At 39.7% G+C, this 20,497-nt stretch overlaps 1 long non-coding RNA gene across 1 annotated transcript; it reads right to left on the bottom strand.

The window, feature by feature from the left end:
- Positions 1-210: 210 nt before the first annotated feature.
- Positions 211-15,139, bottom strand: LOC121477146. Its single transcript, XR_005984110.1, has 3 exons — positions 15,008-15,139; positions 10,001-10,100; positions 211-409 (listed from the first exon to the last, which is right to left on the bottom strand). It is a non-coding gene; the product is annotated as an uncharacterized LOC121477146 (long non-coding RNA).
- Positions 15,140-20,497: the final 5,358 nt, after the last annotated feature.

Below are 20,497 nucleotides of genomic sequence, written 5' to 3'. Positions count from 1 at the left end.
TTTTCGCTTCCTTTGATAGCAACTTAAAATGAATTCTCCAGGTTTTTGTGCCTTATTGTTTTGATGGTTTCCAGCTTTGCTATTGACTTAAAGAGACAGTGTTGTTAGGATTCTTGTTTTTGTTCACTGAAGAGATATGTAAAGACAGTAATAAGCTGATTTGGAATTTTAATAGACCAGCAGCAATACAACCAGGTAGCTGTGATTCGATGCCAGGTAATTTGTTGTCTTGGGAGCTAGATCCTTAAAATGTTTCACGCAGGGCTCACAAAGAGCAAATTGTTTGCTACTAACAAATCCTGTCCAGGCAGAACTGAGTTGGGAAGACGGCATGTAGGGTCTTCTGTTAGAGTGGCTCTCTGCAGGCTGCTCAGTTTGGTACCTGTCGTTTCTGTTTTCTTCAAAGTCTCTGTAAGAGAGTTCATCAGAAAAGCTCCTCGTGAAAATGAAGGCAAAATACAAATGCCAGGCACAATTCATATGGGATTAAAATTCGCTCATATTTCAGATCATCTTTGGTATATTTCAGAGAGTAAATTGGATAGAAAAGAAGAACATAGCTTTGCGGAGGCCAGAGTATATTATGAATAGTGTATTTGATCAATTGTCCTGATAGGTGTTACCAAGACATACAATCAGAAAGATTACGCTCTTCACTGTGAGTAGAGGTAAAACAATTTAGTAGTTCGGTTTATTTGAATTACAAATTTAAGTCAACAAAAATAAAACTAAAGATTTCCTTTGCAAACAGGGATTTACCCGCAATTATGCATTCCTCAGTAAGCTATATATTTAGAAAACAGGACAAGGATATATGATTTTGGATGAGAGCAGCATGGATGAATTATAATGACTTTCGGAACCTTATTAAAATGTTTTCTGACTTCCCTGTGTGTACATTTGTAACATGAACATTGTTAACACTCATTTTATCCTTAACTTCCTGGGATTGTGAAGAAAAGAAAGAGTAGGAATAGAACGTAAAAACATGTAGTTTTTTTTTTCTTTTAAGATTTTATTTATTTATTCATGAGAGACATAGAGAGAGAGGCAGAGGGAGAAGCAGGTTCCATACAGGAAACCCGATGTGGGATTCAATTCCGGAACTCTGGGATCACGCTCAGAGCCAAAGACAGACGCTCAACCACTGAGCCACCCAGGCATTCCCAAACTGTGTAATTTTGATAAAGATTAAAAACAAAACGAAATAACTTATTGTGCAAAACCTTACTTAAGTGGCTAATAACTTAAAAAAAATGCTTTTTCCTTTGGGGATTGAGTAAAACTGCACAGTGGAGTACTTGTTAACTTCAGAGGCAATTGAAAAATTTACCTGGTTTTGAGTATTTAAAATGCCTGAGGGGCAGCTTGGGAAAATGTGATTTTCAGGTACATTTCCAACGAGGAGGGGACTATTTGCATAGCTGTGTTCATCCATGGTCGAGTATTTGCAAGTGAGTGCTCTGGGTGCCAAAGGCAAAATGAATAATGGACAAGCTTGGATCCCCGAAGGTGGGGGTGCAGAGGAGTGCACTGTGGGCCCAGACCTGCTGCCTCTGTAGTCTGTCTCCTATGCACATCAAATGTGGTTCACTTCTCCATCCTTGTTCATTGTTTCTGGGCCTTGGGCGGCTGCCTGGGTTTCTGAGCTCCAGCTGTAATAGGAAAACTAATGCACTCTTCTTAGATGAGATAAAATTGAGATTGCATTTAAAATAAGGAGGTTAGGAGTGAACAAACATGGGGTCTTATCACGGAAACACGTTTTTGTCCTTAACTCCAAATGTCACATTTGCTTTCTTATAAACCGTAGGTACAGAAAGCACAAACTATACCTTTCCTAAACTATATTTCAAGATAATACTTCCCTTGATCTGTATGAGGCTCATCTGGGTTAAAAGGTTTTTTTTTTTTTTTTTTTGCTGTTTTCTGGCACTGATAGGAAACATGCTATTTGCTCATGCCTTTATTTTTATTTATTTATTTTATTTATGATAGTCACAGAGAGAGAGAGAGAGAGAGAGGCAGAGACACAGGCAGAGGGAGAAGCAGGCTCCATGCACCGGGAGCCCGATGTGGGATTCGAGCCCGGGTCTCCAGGATCGCGCCCTGGGACAAAGGCAGGCGCCAAACCGCTGCGCCACCCAGGGATCCCCTTGCTCATGCCTTTAAACATGTAGTTCAACATAGTGATGGAAATTTTGTGATTATTTTGAGGGCCAAGTGCCTCTTTTTTGGAGTTAAAAACAGAGGTTCTGGTCTTCTTCTGGTAAGCATTTCTTCAACCACCCTATTATCCTTCTAGAAACCTTAGGATTCTCTTCTACTCCATTTTCTCTCTTAACTCATGGGGCATTTAATCATCAAGGCTTATCAATTTTACCTCCTAAATATTGCCTTTAAAATAGCCAGTATTCTCTCTGACTTTATTTTTCTTCTACTGTGAATAATTTCCTCCACTGTGTTGTTTTTAAAAAACAGAATCTTACTACAGGGGCGCCTGGCCAGCTCAGTAGATGAGTATCTGACCCTTGATTTTGGCTCAGGTCATGATCTCAGGGTCATGAGATAGAGCCCTGCGTCAGGCTCCATGCTCAGCAGAGAGTTGGCTTTAGAATTCTCTCTCTCTCTCCATCTTCCCCCTCACTCCTGCTCAGGCTCATGCACATGCTCTCTCTCTCTCTCAATAAATAAATCTCTCTGCAGTAGAGAGTATCTCTACAGTATCTCTCTGCAAACATTTATTTATTCAGAGCATCCAGAAGGACACGGAGGGAATGAATGGACACAAAAGGAACACTGATCAAACTGGGTGAATTGTCCCCCAGCTGATACGATCAGGTCTCTTCCCTACCTCGCTCTTTCACGCACCTGCTGCTTATGGTCAGTGCAGACTTGTTTCTAGGTAGTGCACAGGCCCCGGCCAGACTTTCCCATGCACGCTCTCTTAGCTCTACCACATTCCTTTCCTTCTTCCTCCTCTTCTGCCTCCTTCCTTCTCTTCCCTGTTCTTTTTCCCTCAGGGACCTGACACCCACCCAGCTACTTGCTCTTCTTAGGGTCACCGTGATCTCTCTCAGTCTGTTCCTTGCTCGTCTGCCTGCTCTTGGCCCAGAACACTGTTCTCTTTCCCATCTTGATTTCCTGCTCCCTCTCTAAAGGCCCAGCTCAAATATCCCTCCTGTATCAACTCCTCAGAGCTGGCAGCCCTTTCTCTCTAACTGGTGGTGCAGCCAAGGATAGCTCCGCCACCTGCTTTGTCACTATTTCCATCTCTACTCTCTCAACTGGACTGAATGCAAAAGGAAGGCAGAGCTGCTGCTTTTCATCTTTGTGCTCAAGTGCCTAGCTCAGGGTCTGCCACACCATAAGTGCTAACAAATGTTTGTTGATTGAATACATGAAAGCATGTCACCTCTGTAGCTAGTGTTACACACTTTTCATTTTGCTCCAGGCACTTTAATTCTGGACTTTGGCCAAGAGCATCAGTTTGGCCAAATGGAACGAAGTCAAGGAGTTGCTGTAAAATTTACTCCTTTACCAGATTTTTAAGTGACCATCCAGTTACATACCCACTCTTTCATAGCAGAAACAGTATTGGACACTTCTATTGTCTGCTGTTTTGTAAGCCTTTAAGAATAGAAAGATGTCTAGACCAGGTACCTCATTAACTTCATTTTGGATTGTTTCTAGGAAGGGAAAAGAAGGCTAAGTGGAACAAATTTGTCTCCTTGCATGTTTCTTCTGGCAGTTTCATTTTTGGATTACTCTTTCAATTCCAGCAAACTTGACTGAGTTGAGGGTAGGGCTGGTTGACATACTGATCTAGTTATAAATGATACTGATAGGTTCCTCTTGGGTTTGGCTAACGTATGGGCTCAGGCATCTGTGCAGGGACGAATTATTTCTAGGTCAACCATTGCTTGGTTCTTTTATCCAAGTGAATGCTTAAAAATTCAGATAAGTATTTTCTAGGTAATGTAAAAGTGGAAAGTGCATAGTTTTCATTGAATTTCAGATTCATTCTTAGGAAGACAGAAGGGCACTGACTTATATGCTGATATTCAAGTTTACTTGTGATTTTCTTAATCAAATGCTCACTCCTTTCTCTATATTCCTGTCTGCTCAGCCTTCAGAATAGCACTGGCATCTGAGCTAAGCGAACGGGAGGAGCCAGTTTTACAAGGTGGCAAAATGCCAACATTCCTTTGCCTTCTGTTGTCTTGTAAGTGATGCCAAGTCATATGGTGGCCTCTTGTAGCAGAGGAAAAGATTATTAATTGTTCCCTGACAGTGCTCTCAAGGGTTTCTCAAACTGCTGACTTAATGTAGCTGTGGTAAAGAGACTCGAATGACAAACACAAAGGCACTTAGTAGAATTAATATTCTTTAGACAGAAAGTTTTGCCCTGGCCTTGTTTTACTTATTTTCACCTCATCTCCCTCATCTCTCATGAAGTAGGTAGGATGAATATATTGAAAAGCAAGGCTACGACAAATGACGGCATCTCTTCCCAGCCACCCAGCGACCTGGGTGCACAGTAATGAGCATAAACAGCATGGCTCTGTGGCAAGGGAGAGGAAAATGCTGACAGAGCACTTGCTTTGATTGGATTTATAATATTATAGGAAGAAACTGAAAGCAAGAGGGAGAGATAGGAAGGGGTGAAGTAATATAGGGTGGAGAGGGGAGACCTATTTATGGCTATTCAGTGGTCATAACTCAGCAGATTTATTTTGCCCACTCAGTGAACTGACCTTCCCCAATACTCTGGTTTGACGACCTTGGAGAATAAATTCCTCCTTAATCCACCTCCTAGGCCCGGAAAGGTAGCAGGAACTGAGCAGCTCCACACAGAACCAATAAGTTCAATTCCAGAGGCTAGAGGGTAATTCGTTCTGCTTGCTCACTCCATCACTGACCTTTCCATTCGACTGCTGCTCAGGGTACCAATTAGTGCTAATTGCTGCCGATGGTGGTGAAAGATTCTGCGACAAGTCTCTGCTAAGAAGAGGGCTAAGACCCCTAACTCATTTCGTATAGACTATGCCCAGGAGAGGAGGTACTTTGGGATAATATGGCAATAAGGCCGGGCTGGGGGAAAGAAGATCATTACTGAGAGCACAGAGGTTTTCAACAGGCCTGTCTCATTATAGTACACTAACAGCTACTGAAATCACACTTTAATTAATTTTCCCAGAAAGAGGAATTTTGCAACTTCTTATCCAGAACTGACTTTGATGTGGAAGGACCCGAAAGTATCCCCAAAGTAAGAGTCAATCTAATTATGTCTGGCGTAAAAATTCAAGGCTTCAACTCCACCTAGAAAAGCAGCAGGAGATCTTTCTGCCCAGCAAAATGAATGTTTAACAGACTTGCTATAATGTGTCAAAGTTTCCCGGAATAAAGTTGAGCGAGTAAGCATTGCTTTTAAGATCTTTCAATTTGATGGATAAGAAAATATCAGTGTAGTGAAGTAGGTTTCATATCATTGCAATTAGCTACATTATTGTAAGCGGAAAATCCTCTCAAAGGGGATTGGTGGCCTTTGTGTCATATTTAAATTAATATAAGAAAAGCTGCTTTGTATTAGCCAAGAAAAAGTTGAGAGTTTTCAGATTTGACCATTATACTGCTGAAAAAGGCAGTTTGTTTCATATATATATATATATATATATATATATATATATATATAAAGTAAGCTTCAACAATTGCCAACTGCCAGTTATAAATAGCTTTCCCATTTGAAACAAAGCCTCATCTTTCAAATTGCTACTTTCTTAAGGAAAGAAAAAAGATGGTGAACTTCTTTCAGCACATACCAGCTGTTCCAGATGTTATGATTACACATCTAGGACCACATTCTGAACTAAAAATATATACGGGAGGCTGACTTCCAATCTCTTGAGTAAGGTAACATCACAAATGATATTTACCCCATGGTCTTGTTCTAGAGGTGTTTGTTAGTTGTTTGTAAGGTGAAGGGTAACTTGATGCTCACATTTTCCGTGAAACCAATTACAATTAATAATAAATTTCACTAATAAGATTATAACCTAATCTCTTAATCTGGTTCAGACTTGGTTTTACTTACAATGAAAAATAATGAGATCTTATTGATATTTTATTTGTAAAAACAAAAAAGGACCAAATTGAATAACAGATGCTATTAAAAGTGGGACTGGAAAGAATTTGATTAGAGACTGAGAAGCTAGAAGACTGGGGGTTTTTCTGGGAAGATGAGGGTACCTTCAGAGGCCATAGGCTCAGACAGTCCCTAGGATGGCCACCAGATGGCGGTATGAGACCAGAGCTTTTCGCGTAGACACAGGATGCTACTGTGGTCAGTGCTGCTGGCAGCAACAGCAGTTTTAGGCAGGTTGGGCATCAGGCAGAGAGTATGCAAGTGCATCTCCTTAAACAGTTTCCCATTTCAAACATTGATCAGCCTGTGTGATATTTTAGAAATGGAAATCAGATGAGGACATTTTCTTGCTCAAAACTCTCCAGGGGCTTCCCAGTACCAGTAGTATCAACCCCAGACTCCTTACCCTGGCCACAAGATATGACCCCGACCTTATCCATCCCCTAATCGGACTAAATTCTAGACACACCAGCTTCTGCGCTTTCTGAAGGAACAGACTTGCTCCCTAAAAACCTTTGTATCCATTGTCCTATTTGTCTTATTTATAAGACAATCTTTGAATAACAGTTTCCTCCTATCCTTCAAACCTCAGCTCAGTGGCAGTGTAGAATACGTCCATTCAATCTAAAGTCTTAACCCAACCACTTTCCAAAATGTATCAATTTAGTTTGATTCTCTGACTAAGCCTTAATCATAATCTATTTCCTCTCTTCCTCCCTCTCTCTTCCTTATTTCCTTCTTTGTTTGGTAGATGATCTATATATTGTCAGTTCCTCCTCACTGGAATGCAAATCCTGTAAGAGCAGGAACTTTGTATCATTCATTGCTATTTGTCTCATCTTTAGAGCAGTGGCTGTTCTTGTATAGAGAATGAATGAATGGATGGATGCTTGAGATATTTATAAGTTAGGCATTTATAGCCCAGAAAGAACTAGCACTTGGAGTAAAATTTACCACAACTGACTTAGCTTTCAGTTTTTCTCATCTACATTTTTGTTTTTAAGTTCTAAAGTTTTTTTAATCTACATTTTTTTTTTTTTTACATCAAACATTTACCGAGCAAACCATGTGATAGGTAGTGGGGGAAATCTAGAGCTGGGTGCTAGTAACAAAAGTTGTGTTTTTGGAGCATAGAGCTTTATACTTATTATCTCATATGCTCCTTGCAGGACTATTGTGGGACAGGTGTTTTATCTCATTTTACAGATTAGGAAACTGAATTTAGTTAAGGACAAAATTATGGCATGGAACTAGGACTCACACCTGTTAGAAAACAGTATGTCCTGATGAGTGAACAAAAAAGACAAGCAGTGGGCTTAGACTCCATGCCCATCATGGAGTACCCAATGGCAGCTATGCCAAAATTAAACGCATAAAACACATGATCAGAATGAGAACAATACTATCAAAATGGTCCAGAAATATCTGACAAAGAACCAAATAGAATTTCTTGGAATGAAAGAATATAGTTATCAAAATAAAAATCTCAGTAGGTAAGATAAAGCCCACTAGAGCTAAAGAAAGGTAGGGATCAGATGAAGAGAGAATTAGTGAACTAGAAGTTTGATCTAAGGAAATGATCAAGTGCAGCACAGAAAGAGTAAGAGGTGGCATTATGTGAAAAGGAAGTTGAGAAGTGTGGAGGACAGAATTGGAAGGTGCAGTGTATTTCTAGTAGAAGTTCCAGAGTGAAAGAAGAGAAACATGGGGGAAGGAGATATTTGAAGATTTGAGACTGAAGCTTTGGAAAAATTGACTAAAAGACATGTATCTTCAGATAAGGAAATTCAGTGTGTGCACTGGGCTGAATAAATAAATAAAATAAATCCACCCCAAAACACATCCTGATGAAATTTCAAAACACAAATGGCTAACAGATCTTAAAAGCAACCAGAAGAAAACTGTAGCTCATCTGCAAAAGAGGAACTGTTAAACTGACAGAACTTACCAGGAACAGAAACAGATACTAGGATATAATGGAACAGTATTTTCAAAGTGCTGAGGGAAAATAATAGTTAGCAATAACTCTGTACCCAGATAACTATACTCAAGGGGCAGAGCAAAATAAAGACATTCACAGGCAAAGAAAGACTGAGTAGTTCACTACCCATAAAACTCTAGATTAAAAACATTGGCATAGGGCAGCCTGGGTGGCTCAGCGGTTTAGCGCCGCCTTCAGCCCAGGGCGTGATCCTGGAGACCCGGGATCTAATCCCACGACGGGCTCCCTGCATGGAGCCTGCTTCTCCCTCTGCTTGTGTCTCTGCCTCTCTCTCTCTCTCTCTCTCTCTCTCTCTCTCTGTGTCTCTCATGAATAAATAAATAAAATCTTAAAAAAAAACATTGGCATAAATTTACTACAGGAAGAAGGAAGTGGAACCGAGAAGGAAGGAGTGAAGAGTGAAAGAGAGAATGGTGAGGAGGGGCACCTGGGTGGTGCAGTCAGATGAGCTTCCAACTCTTGGTTTCAGCTCAGGTCATGATCTCAGGGTTATGAGATCGAGCCCCTACATCAGGCTCAGCTGACTGGGGAGTCTGCTGGATCCTCTCTTTCTCTCTCTCTCTCTCTCTCCCCACTGCTCCTCCCCACTCACTCACTCATTCTCTCTCTAAAATAAACAAATCTTAAAAAAATCCTTTACAGCCAAAAGGCAAAAATAAAACATTGAGCTAGCTGTATATAATTTACAAGGCACATATATCACTATAAGGACACAACAATAGAAATTAAAGGATACAGAGACATATACTAGCTAAATACTCACCAAAAGAAAGCTAGGTTAACTATATTAATAGCAAGCAACATGGGCTTACGGCAAAAACCATTGTTAAGGCTAAAGAGGATTATTACATTTTGATGAAAGGAACAATTCAGGAGGAAAATACAAGAATTTAACAACTCTCAAGTTGTAAATCACCTAATAATGCAGCTTATATTTCAACAGTGAAAACTGACATAATTACAAGGCAAGAGTGACAAATCCAGCATCATGGTGGGAGATTTGCAGCACACTCCTCTCCGTAACTGCTGGATCATACAATATAAACACTGGTGTGGTCATAGCAGATTTGAGCAACAAGCTAAAAAGCTGAATCTAATGTGCCTGCTCCCAATATAAAGAACTCGCATCAGGGAAGATGCTGGCATCATTTCTCCAAGAGATGAATGTGGTCGAGACAGAAACAGTGTCGCTGGATTGAAAGGACAGAACCAGGAGTTGAAGTAATAGCATTTGCTACTTGCTGAGCCTGTGTGCTGGAGGAGAGGAAGTAGAGGTGGAAACCAACCAGGTGGACATGACACTGGGAGTGGTGACAACACAAAGAGGCAAGGGGGACATTTGGGCAGAGGGGAGGACGTGAGTTCTGGTGGGATCTCTCGAGTTTACGGTGCATTTCTAGTAGGAAAGCTGAATGTGAGCTTCCATGCTTGTTTCCTTTGAGTGATATTTCTGGCCCATCTGGCATTCCCTATATACCTGTTCGATATGATAATAACAGTGCTGACTCACTTGGGTTTGATGGATCTTTTTTAGTGGAACTGCTACTTGATCAATCAGATGGTATTTAGGGAGCTTATATTGAAGCAGCTGATTTCATTCGGCACAGTTTATTATTAATTGATTAGAGCACTTCAGTAGGTAAGAGCTTTTCCTTTTAAGGAAGTCATAGAAGTTAACTATCAATCCTTAAGGCTGATCTCTATATTGAATCAGACATAATAATAATAATAATAATAATAATAATAATAATAGTAGCCATCATTTATAAGCACTGAGAGCATATGGATTTTTCCACATATACTATCTATTCTGATTTTCACAGCAATACTAGGATAGGATTTTGTTTTTATACCCATTTTGCAGATGAGGAAATTGAAGATCAAGTCACACGACTGTATCCTCTAAACTTGAAGTCTCATGCCAGTTTTACGATTCAGCCTTTGCAGGGTGGCCTGTGAATTGGAAAGATTAAATGAGAAAATAGGCACATTCTGTTTTTTCTTTGGCGCTCAGTGCACAGTACTACCCATCTTCTCTCTTGTGCTTGGCTTGATGTTTTATGGGCTCTATTTCCATGGGGAAGTTTTGAGCCTAGAACCCATGAATACGTTCACATGTGTGCTTGCTTCCTATCCACCGATTTTCTATTCTTTTTCGCCTCCTCCTCTCCTTCTACTACGTCTTCTCATGCTGTGTTGGGTGTAGAGATAACAACTATAATTCCTGAGTGGATTCTGTTCTTTGCTGGGAACTCTGACCAATAGTACATATATACAATTTTCTGAGAGACTGTCTACAACTTTTGTTGATTCTCAGAAGAATCTAGAACGTACCAACATTGAGAACTAATGTAGAGGAAGGGAATAGTAGGAAAAAATGGGACTAAGTTTCTCCATGGTCAACCAAAGGGAAAATACCTCTAATATCCTGCTTATCTTTTTTATATCTCTGGAATGAAATACATATTGTACAAATCAAGCTTCCAAAGAATAAAAGTAACTATAATATTCCTTACGTTTGTTCATTTCTTTAGAGTTTTCGAAAGTCAATAACTTCCATTGAAAAAAAACATAGGTGGCTAAGAAAACTTCAACATAGATTTCTGCCTCTTTATGGCCTCTAAGGCCTTAATGCTTTCTCTTTCCTCTGAAATTTTCTCCTCTTATATTCCACTTGCCGAGCTCCTTCTCACGCTCAAGACTGAGACTGAATGTTCCTTCTCTGGGAAGATGGCCCTTTGCTCACTCCTTGTCAGATGTAATCACTTTCCGGTCTTCCGTGCACCCAGGCTGGGTTTTCCCTGAGCACCAGAACCAGATCTTTTCATCTTCAAAAAGCCCTCTGTAGCACCCAGCATGGTCCCTAGCACAAAAGGAAGTTAATGTGTTTTATTTTTTCAAGTTGTGTGTGAGTAAATATCAACAGTAAAGTGTGTAATACTTAAAAGTCTTTTTTATTCCAAGACTTCTGAAAATGCATGCATGAGAAATGAATGAATGAATGGTTGAAAGGAAGAATGGGAGGTAGTTCTCGAGATCTGCTATGTGGTCGTGGATGAGGACCCTGCTATGCACTATTGGTGCTTAGTTTTGGAAAACAACCCCTTAGCCTGCCTAGCCACTATTACTGTGGTCTTAAATTTTTCTTTCTGGATGAGACCTGAACACAGAAAACTCTTGCTGACAATTACGAATCCACTTACTATGCATCACATTCATTCAATGAATATTTATTGAGTGCTTATGTGGTGCCAGGCATGGTTCCAGGCACCAGAACCAAACACCAAAACATGGAAGAAAAAGCCCTTTTCTCACTGACTTTATATTCTAGTGTGAGGAGACAAACAATCAGCAAATACAATAAATCAGTAAATGAGTGTTATAAAAAATAGAGCAGTGTCGGGGGCTTTGGGATTTCAGGGCAAGAGTGGTACATACCTGTTATAAATAGTGGGCAGGGGAGATTCCACTGAGATGGTGACAGTCATGGGGAGATGTAGGGTGAGCCCTAAGTGTGTCTGCATTCCTGGCAGAGAGAACAGCCAGGGCAAAGGTCCTAGGGAAGCAGTGTCCCAGGAGTTTTGAATGAAGAGCAGTCAGAGGGAGCAGAGTGGAGTGAGCAAGGAGTCATGTCATAGAGTGTGAAGGTGAAGGAGCTAGGAAGGAATGTCTGTAGGGCACTGTAGGCCATTGAGGACTTTGGCTTTTCTCTGGATGAAAGAGGGAGCCATTGGAGGGTTTTGAGCAAAGGATGAGTATAATTCAGCTCAGTGATTTTAGAGGTTCCCCTGGCTGCTGTGTTGATAGTAGATGAGTGAGTGCTGGTGGTTGAGGGGCTGAGGGGAGATGCTGAGGTGAGCCAAGGGAGGTTGCGGTGGGGGGGTGGTGGTGCGGGGTGCTGTGAGCAGTAGCCATGCGAGACATGGCTTGGTAGACATTACCCCAGGCTTGGAGCAGAGCTCTGTGGGGAATGGTGCTTTTCTAATCCCAGTCAAATGTGACCTGAAACTTAAGACGCAGGAAGGTTCTAGAAATGCTTCTGTGAAAATATTAATATGGGAAATAATTTGGGAAGCTTTGGATAATGACAATGAATAAGCTCCATTTAGACTAAAATCTCACTTTGTTTTACACAAGCTTCCTTTCTATAAAAGAACTACTACCGAGTCACTGTATGTACTAGAAATTTAGTCACATTGGCTGCATTTCAGAGGCTCTGTGAAAGGAATCCTTGGATTTGGTCAGGAAGCATTCTATCTGAATAATTTATTAGAGGACTTTGAGGGAGCTTAGATGCTAGGGGACAATATTTGGACATTTCAAAAAGCTGTGGATAATGTTTTGTGATAAAAGCTATTAAAAATAGGTATATCTCAAGTAGGAAATTGTTTATGAAATAGAAGAAGAGTAGGAGAAATTATGTTTTTTTTTCCTGGACTGAGAAATTGAAACATTAAGATTCTCAATAATTTCCAGAAGTTTATGGGAAGGGCTGCCACCCCACTCTACCCTCAGTTCCAAAGCAAACATGAGTGGTTCTCAGAGCACGTCCAATGTCAGTTCTCTCTAAAATCCCTTCATGGTTTTGCATTGCCTTCCTGATAAAATTCAAATCCTTAACGCAGTGAGCAAAGTCTTCTGTGGCCCAGTTCTTGTCTACTTTGTCCTCTATCCCTCTCTTACTATTTCCTTCCTCGAGCTCTGTGCCCCCATGAGATGGAATATCTCCAGTTCCCCGTGTGTCTCAAGCACCATCACAGCGCTGTGCCTTTGCACCTGTGGCTGCCTTCTCTTGCAGGGTCTACTGACCTGTCCTGTCAATTCCCACTCAACCTCAGCATCACAGCGTGGGAGTCACTGCTTCTGGGAAGTCTGCCCTGACTCTGCTTTTGAATTAAGTGCTATATCTGTGTGTTTTTATAACATTTTGTGTTTATTGCACTTATCACAAGAGATTGTCTTACTAGTGAAGAAAATATTTTTTAAAAATTCCCTCGATATTACACTTTAATAAGTCCCTGGTATATAGGACATACTTAATATCTGTTTTTTTTTAAAGATTTTATTTATTTATTCATGAGAGACACACAGAGAGAGAGGTGGAGACATAGGCAGAGGGAGAAGCAGGCTCCATGCAGGGAGCCTGATGTGGGACTTGATCCCAGGACCTCAGGATCATGCCCTGGGCTGAAGGCAGGTGCTAAACTGCTGAGCCACCCAGGGATCCCCCAGAAGGCTGTTTATATATTGTAGTATTTTGTATAGGTGGTTGCCCATAGCAAAGTCCCTCCGTAACTGTGTTATCTTGTATTGCATTTTGTTAACAATTCCATTTCTCTATTTTTTTTTTTTACCATCTCTCATTTTCATTTAGAATGTAAATATTTTACAAAACAGATGATGACAAAAAAATTTAAGTATGTATTATAGGAAAGAAATTAAATTGACCTGGATTTTGTCATAAATAATTCTTGAGAGCCAGTATCCTAAGTTTTTCTTCAGTGACTCCATTTAAATCACTTCGAAGGAAGAGAAGTAAAGCAGTCTCTTTTTCATTGTGTCTCTTTGTAGATAATTACTGAGAGCCAAGGCCTCGGGACTCAGTATCACTGCCATAAAGAGATTGAGATTTGAGATTTAATTTCATTGACATGTTTCTGAGCACTACAAATGTATGGAAATGATCTGTACATTGTGGAGTCAATTGGCCTACAGCCCTCTCTCTATGATTTGATAGGAGAAATCAGGCGTGCTTTATCTGATGGCTTTCTATTTTCTTGCCCTGTTCTTGATGTGTTTCAGACCCTCACCACCTTATGACTGGCTGGCTGCAACCCCTCTCTGGCTTCTTTAGGTGACAGCATCCCTATGGGAAGGTGGGTCAGGGTCATGATGGCAGCTAGACACCAGCAGTGCTGGAGAGACTAAGGTCAAGCAAGCTGAAGTCAGCATAGGTCTCGGTGGAGAGAGGGTTAGGTCAGCCATGCAGGGAATGAGATTGGCAGGTCTGATCTGGCATTAGGCAGCATTATGGACCTAGCCCTGCATAGGCAGGTGTCAGAAAACAGGACTGGAATCAAATGAAGAATACACAGGAAGATCAGTAGCTTCAATAAGGAGCCCCTATAGACTGAGGCCTTTCACCCAGGGCAATTCAGATCTATTCAGTTGGCCCTGTCCCAGGTGGAGACTTACCGATCTTAAAGCTCCCTTATCTGCCAAGGAGAATCCAGTTCCCTTCAAAGGAAAGGCCTCTCCTTATCTAGCCCGTGTGTCTTCAGTAAGTAAATAAGAGGGGAGGAGTGTAGAGCTTGACTTGGGATTCTCCCAGGGGTGTTGTTCTAGCAGATGTCACTGTATCGGCCCTGGGGACTGCAGAGATAGCGAGATTGGATGAGGGAAGCCATTCATTTTTCCTCTGTTGGGCTTCTCCTTTTGAGATCAAATCACCTATATGGAACTAAAGGCAGAGTTTGGCCTACAACATATTGATACTTCCCATTTTCTAGTTTTCTACAACTCATCCTGTATTGCCAAATCTCTCCTGCACGTCATCAGATAAACCTTCCCGAAATGTGGTTTTCATGATCTCAATGAAACTTTCATGACTTTTCATTGCTGTGGAAAGATTCCAACCCACTTAGGCTAATATTTAAGAACCTTTCCTATCTGACCCCAACTGAGCTCATTATCCCCAACATAGATCTGGGTGGGACCCAGTGAAACTGTTCCTTGAGTACTCCACAGCAATTCCTGTCTTTATGAATTGTTCATTTTGCTATTATCCACTAAGAATGTCTTCCTTCACCCCTCCTTCACCTACATGAAATTCTAAAATAAATGCTTCTATGGAACCCTACCTGTTCCATACAGTCTCCTCTGATCACTCTTCAACTCTCTCAGACAAGTCTGGTTCTTGGATTTCTTTCCATAATATTTAACTGGATTTGATGATTTCTGATGAGTGAGAGTGAGTGAAAAGAAAGCAAAATATAAAAGAACAATGTGGAAGAACTGTAGTTCCCTGAAGTAAGTGATCGGATCTTCCTCCAAGAAATGAGTACTTTTGAACATTATCCTTTGCTTTGGCCTATTGGGTATCAAATGGCTCTGTTTCTCAACATGGAAGTTGTTCAAGATTCACTGGGGATATTTTTGCACCATTGACTTTGAACAGATTTCAGGGGCTCATGTGGTAGAGCATTCTCAGGGCATGCTCATGGTCTTGAGTCCAGGACATTCTCAGTGACTTGTGGCTATCAGTTTTCTTTCTATGTATGCAGACACAACTTACATAATTCTGGTCTCAAAGGTGTTTCCAGGACACTTGACCGTCAGTGGGATGGCACATATTAGGAGCAGGATAACTAGAGAAAAATTTGGATAGTCCATACTATAAACTCTGAAATTACTATCTTGAGAAAGACATAAGATAGAAGGCCTTGGGGGTGTGGTCTAGGACAGTGAGTCGGCTCTGTGATATAAAGTCCTCATGAAAACACAAAGATAAAATTTAGATCTTTAGACATGTTTGCAATGCATACTCTATAAATGCAGATCTCATATAGGAATAATGGGAATTGACTAACTTTCCACAATCTTGAGAAAGATGGACTTTATCTGGAGGAGTCAGAAGCATCCAAATATAAAAGGCATTATATAAATGGTTTCCTTAATGCAGCAAATGTTCCACGAGTAACATCTTCCTGCAGAGTTACATCAAATGGGAATTGAGCTGCATACTTTCTTAGCATCTCAGGCCACGATACCCTGTGTATTTAACTCAGAACTCTTTAAGCTATAATGGAGCATCCTTAATGGATCATTTGGCATATGCGGTGATGCTTACATGAAACAAACTTCTAAAAAATTTAGACTAAACCTTTTAGAAGTCCCCACTAGGGAGCATAGTTGTATTGAAAGGTAATAAAATTTGTGACATCAGAAGCCTTTTGTTAGTCTCTTTTAGAAAGCATTCTTTTTTTTTTTTAATTTCCCTGACTTCATTTTCTTTTTATTTTTTTAAAGAAAATTTATTATTTAAGTAAATGAAACATTTTCAGATGCATTTATTTTTCCAGAAATCCCATAGAAAGCTCTAACAGACTCTCATGGTTCTCATCCAGCTCAAGTTACATACAAACGATATTTTATCTAGATTTCCTCACCCCTTATTTTTATACATAAAGATATTTGTAATGGTGGGGTGGGGGTGACATATGCTGCACATTCAAATTAATTTGCATTTTAAAGAAATGTTCCATGGCTGAGTTGTAACAATTGGAAATAGATTTCTATTCCAACACCATTAGCTACAATAATTAGTTTTTTTTTTCCAATAATTAGTTTTTAATAAACTCTGGTCCTGACATATCATTAATTAGTATAACTGAATTTAAAAGTCAGCATTTCATGTTACATATGTGTATATATGCATTTATTTTATTATGATGAAACTGGAATATTCTCTTTTTCATTATTTTGAGTAGAGGCCAATAGTATGCAATACAAATCTAAAAGAATTTAGCAAGCAAATTATTCCACATAACTCTGTATTTCTATTTGTATGAAGAAAGTTTGATGACCCTTATGCCACACAGGCTTAAGTTGAAGACAAAGTGCAACCAGAGTGTTCCTATAAAAATTTTAATGACCCATTTAGGTGATTGTAGCTGCAATTATAAGGAATATTGTCCTTCATATTTCATTTGCTCATATATATACAGCAATTTATTTTGTATACAATCTGGACACATAACTCAATAATTATGACATAGTTACCCAAAAATATCTGGGCTATGTGAATTAAAAAATGTTCTTAATAACCTTGTATTTCTTTCTGAAGAACCTATAAAAAGGAATGATTGCTTTTCAGAGAGGCAAAGGATAATCAGAGAGCCCTGAGGGGGACAAATCTCTTCTCTTGGCTTTGCTTGGGACTCATTCATCTGTTGCCTTCTTCTTGCCCCGCTAAAGTGACCCAAGAGGCTCATACTTCATTTCTGTTGGGGAGCCCAACACTTACACCCTTTAAGATGAACCCTGCAACTTCTTACATAAAGCTTAGTTCAATTAACACCAGGGTCAAGATTGGAATTCTTCCTCAGGGCAAGTTATTAGGTTAAGATTCTAGAGTCAGAGAGCTCAGTGATCCTTTGAATATCTTTCTGTAAATGAATATGGCTCCCTTTAAGTCTGGAGCCCAGAGAAGATTTTCTGGGTAAAGAGTTGATACTTTTTTTTTTTTTTCCATTTTTTACTTTTATTTTTTTATTTTTTATTTTTTTTAATTAATTTTTATTGGTGTTCAATTTACCAACATACAGAAAAACACCCAGTGCTCATCCCGTCAAGTGTCCACCTCAGTGCCCGTCTCCCATTCCCCTCCAACACCCGCCCTCCTCCCCTTCTACCACCCCTAGTTCGTTTCCCCAAGTTAGGAGTCTTTATGTTCTGTCTCCCTTCCTGATATTTCCCAACATTTCTTTTCCCTTCCTTTATATTCCCTTTCACTATTATTCATATTCCCCAAATGAATGAGAACATACACTGTTTGTCCTTCTCTGATTGACTCATTTCACTCAGCATAATACCCTCCAGTTCCATCCACGTTGAAGCAAATGGTGGGTATTTGTCATTTCTAATTGCTGAGTAATATTCCATTGTATACATAAACCACATCTTTAATGGCTGCATTCATTGATCTATTTACCTAGCACTTAAGTAATGCTTACTCTTTGCCAGATGCATGCAAAATGCTTTACACATAACTAACTCATTTCATCCTCACAAGGACATAAAGGTACTGTCACTATTCTCATTTTACAGATAAGTAAGTCACATGCCAAAGGTCACAAAGCTTCATGAGGGCAAAGCCAGGATGTGAACCCTCCAGTATCTGAGCTACAATCTCTGCTGACATTATACTATTCTGAGCACTTCAGTCACCCTTCCGAAACCTAAATGGTTGCATACCCCAGCTGGTGTCTCCTGAAGGATGCTCCTCCAGAATCATCGTGCTCTTCCAGGAGAAGTCCCACAAACTCATAGGCACCACTACCTTCCCCACGTTGCACCAGTGCCAGTGAACATCTCACTGTCCCTTAACTCCCTGGACTTTCTCAGACCTCTGTGCCTCTATACCTCTCCTTTCTTCCCTCTTATAGGATGCTTTCCTCCTCCTTATTCATAAGACATCCTCCTAGTCACCTTTCAAGGTGTTGCTCACTTGTTACCTCTTCTGATCTTCCCCATCTTCACCAGACTTAGGCACAAATGCTGTGTACACACATACATGTGCCTGCACCCCTCCCTCCAACACTTCCTGTTTGATTATGGCCCTCTTGTGTCCACTTGCAGCCTGGTTTGAATAATTTTAGACTGAATCTAGGTATGGAGTTTGGCTCAATAAGCTCTGGAGCCCGATAATTCTGGGTCATAAGTGTGGGGCCCAGTGAAACCCTAGAGAATTCCTAAAATCTGGCCACCCTTGAACAATGGCTTGTTACCATTCTATGCCTGGCAAATGCCTTCTTAGATGGGTCAGCCGATTAGTTGAAACAGCTCTCACAACTGTAATAAATTGTTCTGGGACATAATCTTCCAAATACATGTGTATCATGAGAAAGACCTAACTGTGCTAACTTTGAAAGGCATTGGAATTTATGGGAATCTGACCAAAATACTAAAAGCAAAAGCAAAAACAAAAAATACCAAAAACACTCCACTGAGAGAATATTAATTTTATACTAAGCATGCCTATCATATCCTCATGGACACATAATATTAGTATTTCCATATGGTCTGGAAATACTAAATAGTTAATAGCTTCCTTAGCAATTTGTTTCTTGTTATGACTTCTCCAGGAACCTTCAATAGTTTTGGCAAAGCAAAATAACAATGTATTTCTATAATCATAACAGTCTACAATGGTTCTTTAGTTAGCCTGGTTTTGATACTGAAAAAGCAGAGATATTAATTTCACATGCAAACAGAGAATAAGAAAATGTCAAAAGAAACTACCCCAGTTTATAAGTCAAATATGTGTCATAACAAGGTTGTTAATGTTTTAAAAGATTCTTTCAGTAAGTACTCTTAAGTATACTTAGAGTTACTAATTCCTCTTTTTTTATTGAGATATAATTGACATACATTATATTAGTTTCAGGTGTGCAACATAATGATTCAATATTTGTATATATTGCAAAATGATCACTACAAGGAGTCTAGTTAACATCCATCACCACATATAGTTATAATTTTTTCTTATTATGAGAGCTATTAAGATTTACTTTCTCAGCAACTTTCAAATATGCAGTACAGTAGTATGAACTACAGGCACCAAGTTGCACATTACATCCCTAAGACTTATTTATTTTATAATTGGAAATTTGTACCTTTTGACCACTTTCACCTTTTCTGTGCAACCCCTTCTTCCCAACTCTGGCCACTACCAATTTGTTCTCTGTATCTATGAGTTTGCTTTTAGTAGTTTGTTTTTTTAATATTCCACAAATAAGTAAAATCATATGGTATTTGTCTTTCTCTGTCTTATTCCACTTAGCATAATGCCATCTTGGTCCATCCATATTTTTGCAAATGGCAAGATTTCATTCTTTGTTATGGCTGACCAGTTGTGTATCTATATCACATTTTCTTTATCGATGAATCCACTGATGGACTTTTAGGATTGCTTCCATGTCTTGCCTTCTGGAAATAGTGCTACAGTAAGCACGGGGGGTGCTCCTGACTCTTTAGTATGCTGTAGTTATCTTTTACTTCACTGGGAAGTAAGAAATAAACAACTTAATAATTATAATAGTAAGGAACTTGATAATTATAAGAAAAGGAAAGAAAGAAAATATTTTGGGTCAAATAAGCTACCAGTCTGAAAAATCTTACTTTAAGTCGAACCTGCTCATGTGCATCAAGGATTTTTCAGGTTAAGCAGAAAGGAAAGGTACTGAGAAATGGGGGAGAAATTTGGGTGTCACCATTAGCAGGGATATACTGTGTGGCGTGTGTTTTTATGGTCTCATTGGATGATTTCCTAATAACTAAAACTACGTGCAAGTTTCTCCTCTCCTTCACCCACAGATAGCATGGAGCTATAGTTTGAGAGAAACCAAAGACAATAAGCAAGTGACCAACTATAACGTTTCCAAGGAATGTTTGGATTTCATGTCAAAAAAGTTATCTTTAGCTGGAGAGATTTAGATTTTATTCTTCATCACTTGCTAAGTGCTGTTGAGCACAATTGCTTTGTCTCTTTGTCTTTTTTGGTTGTTGTGTTTAGTGTTTACTTGTAGGTTCTGGCGGTTTTGATGAGGTGAGGTTTGTAAAGTAATTTG

Source organism: Vulpes lagopus, chromosome 16, assembly GCF_018345385.1.
Source record: "Vulpes lagopus strain Blue_001 chromosome 16, ASM1834538v1, whole genome shotgun sequence".
Classification (NCBI taxonomy): domain Eukaryota; kingdom Metazoa; phylum Chordata; class Mammalia; order Carnivora; family Canidae; genus Vulpes; species Vulpes lagopus.
Note: the sequence above shows the minus strand (reverse complement) of the source record. Positions and strands in the feature narration are given on the sequence as shown.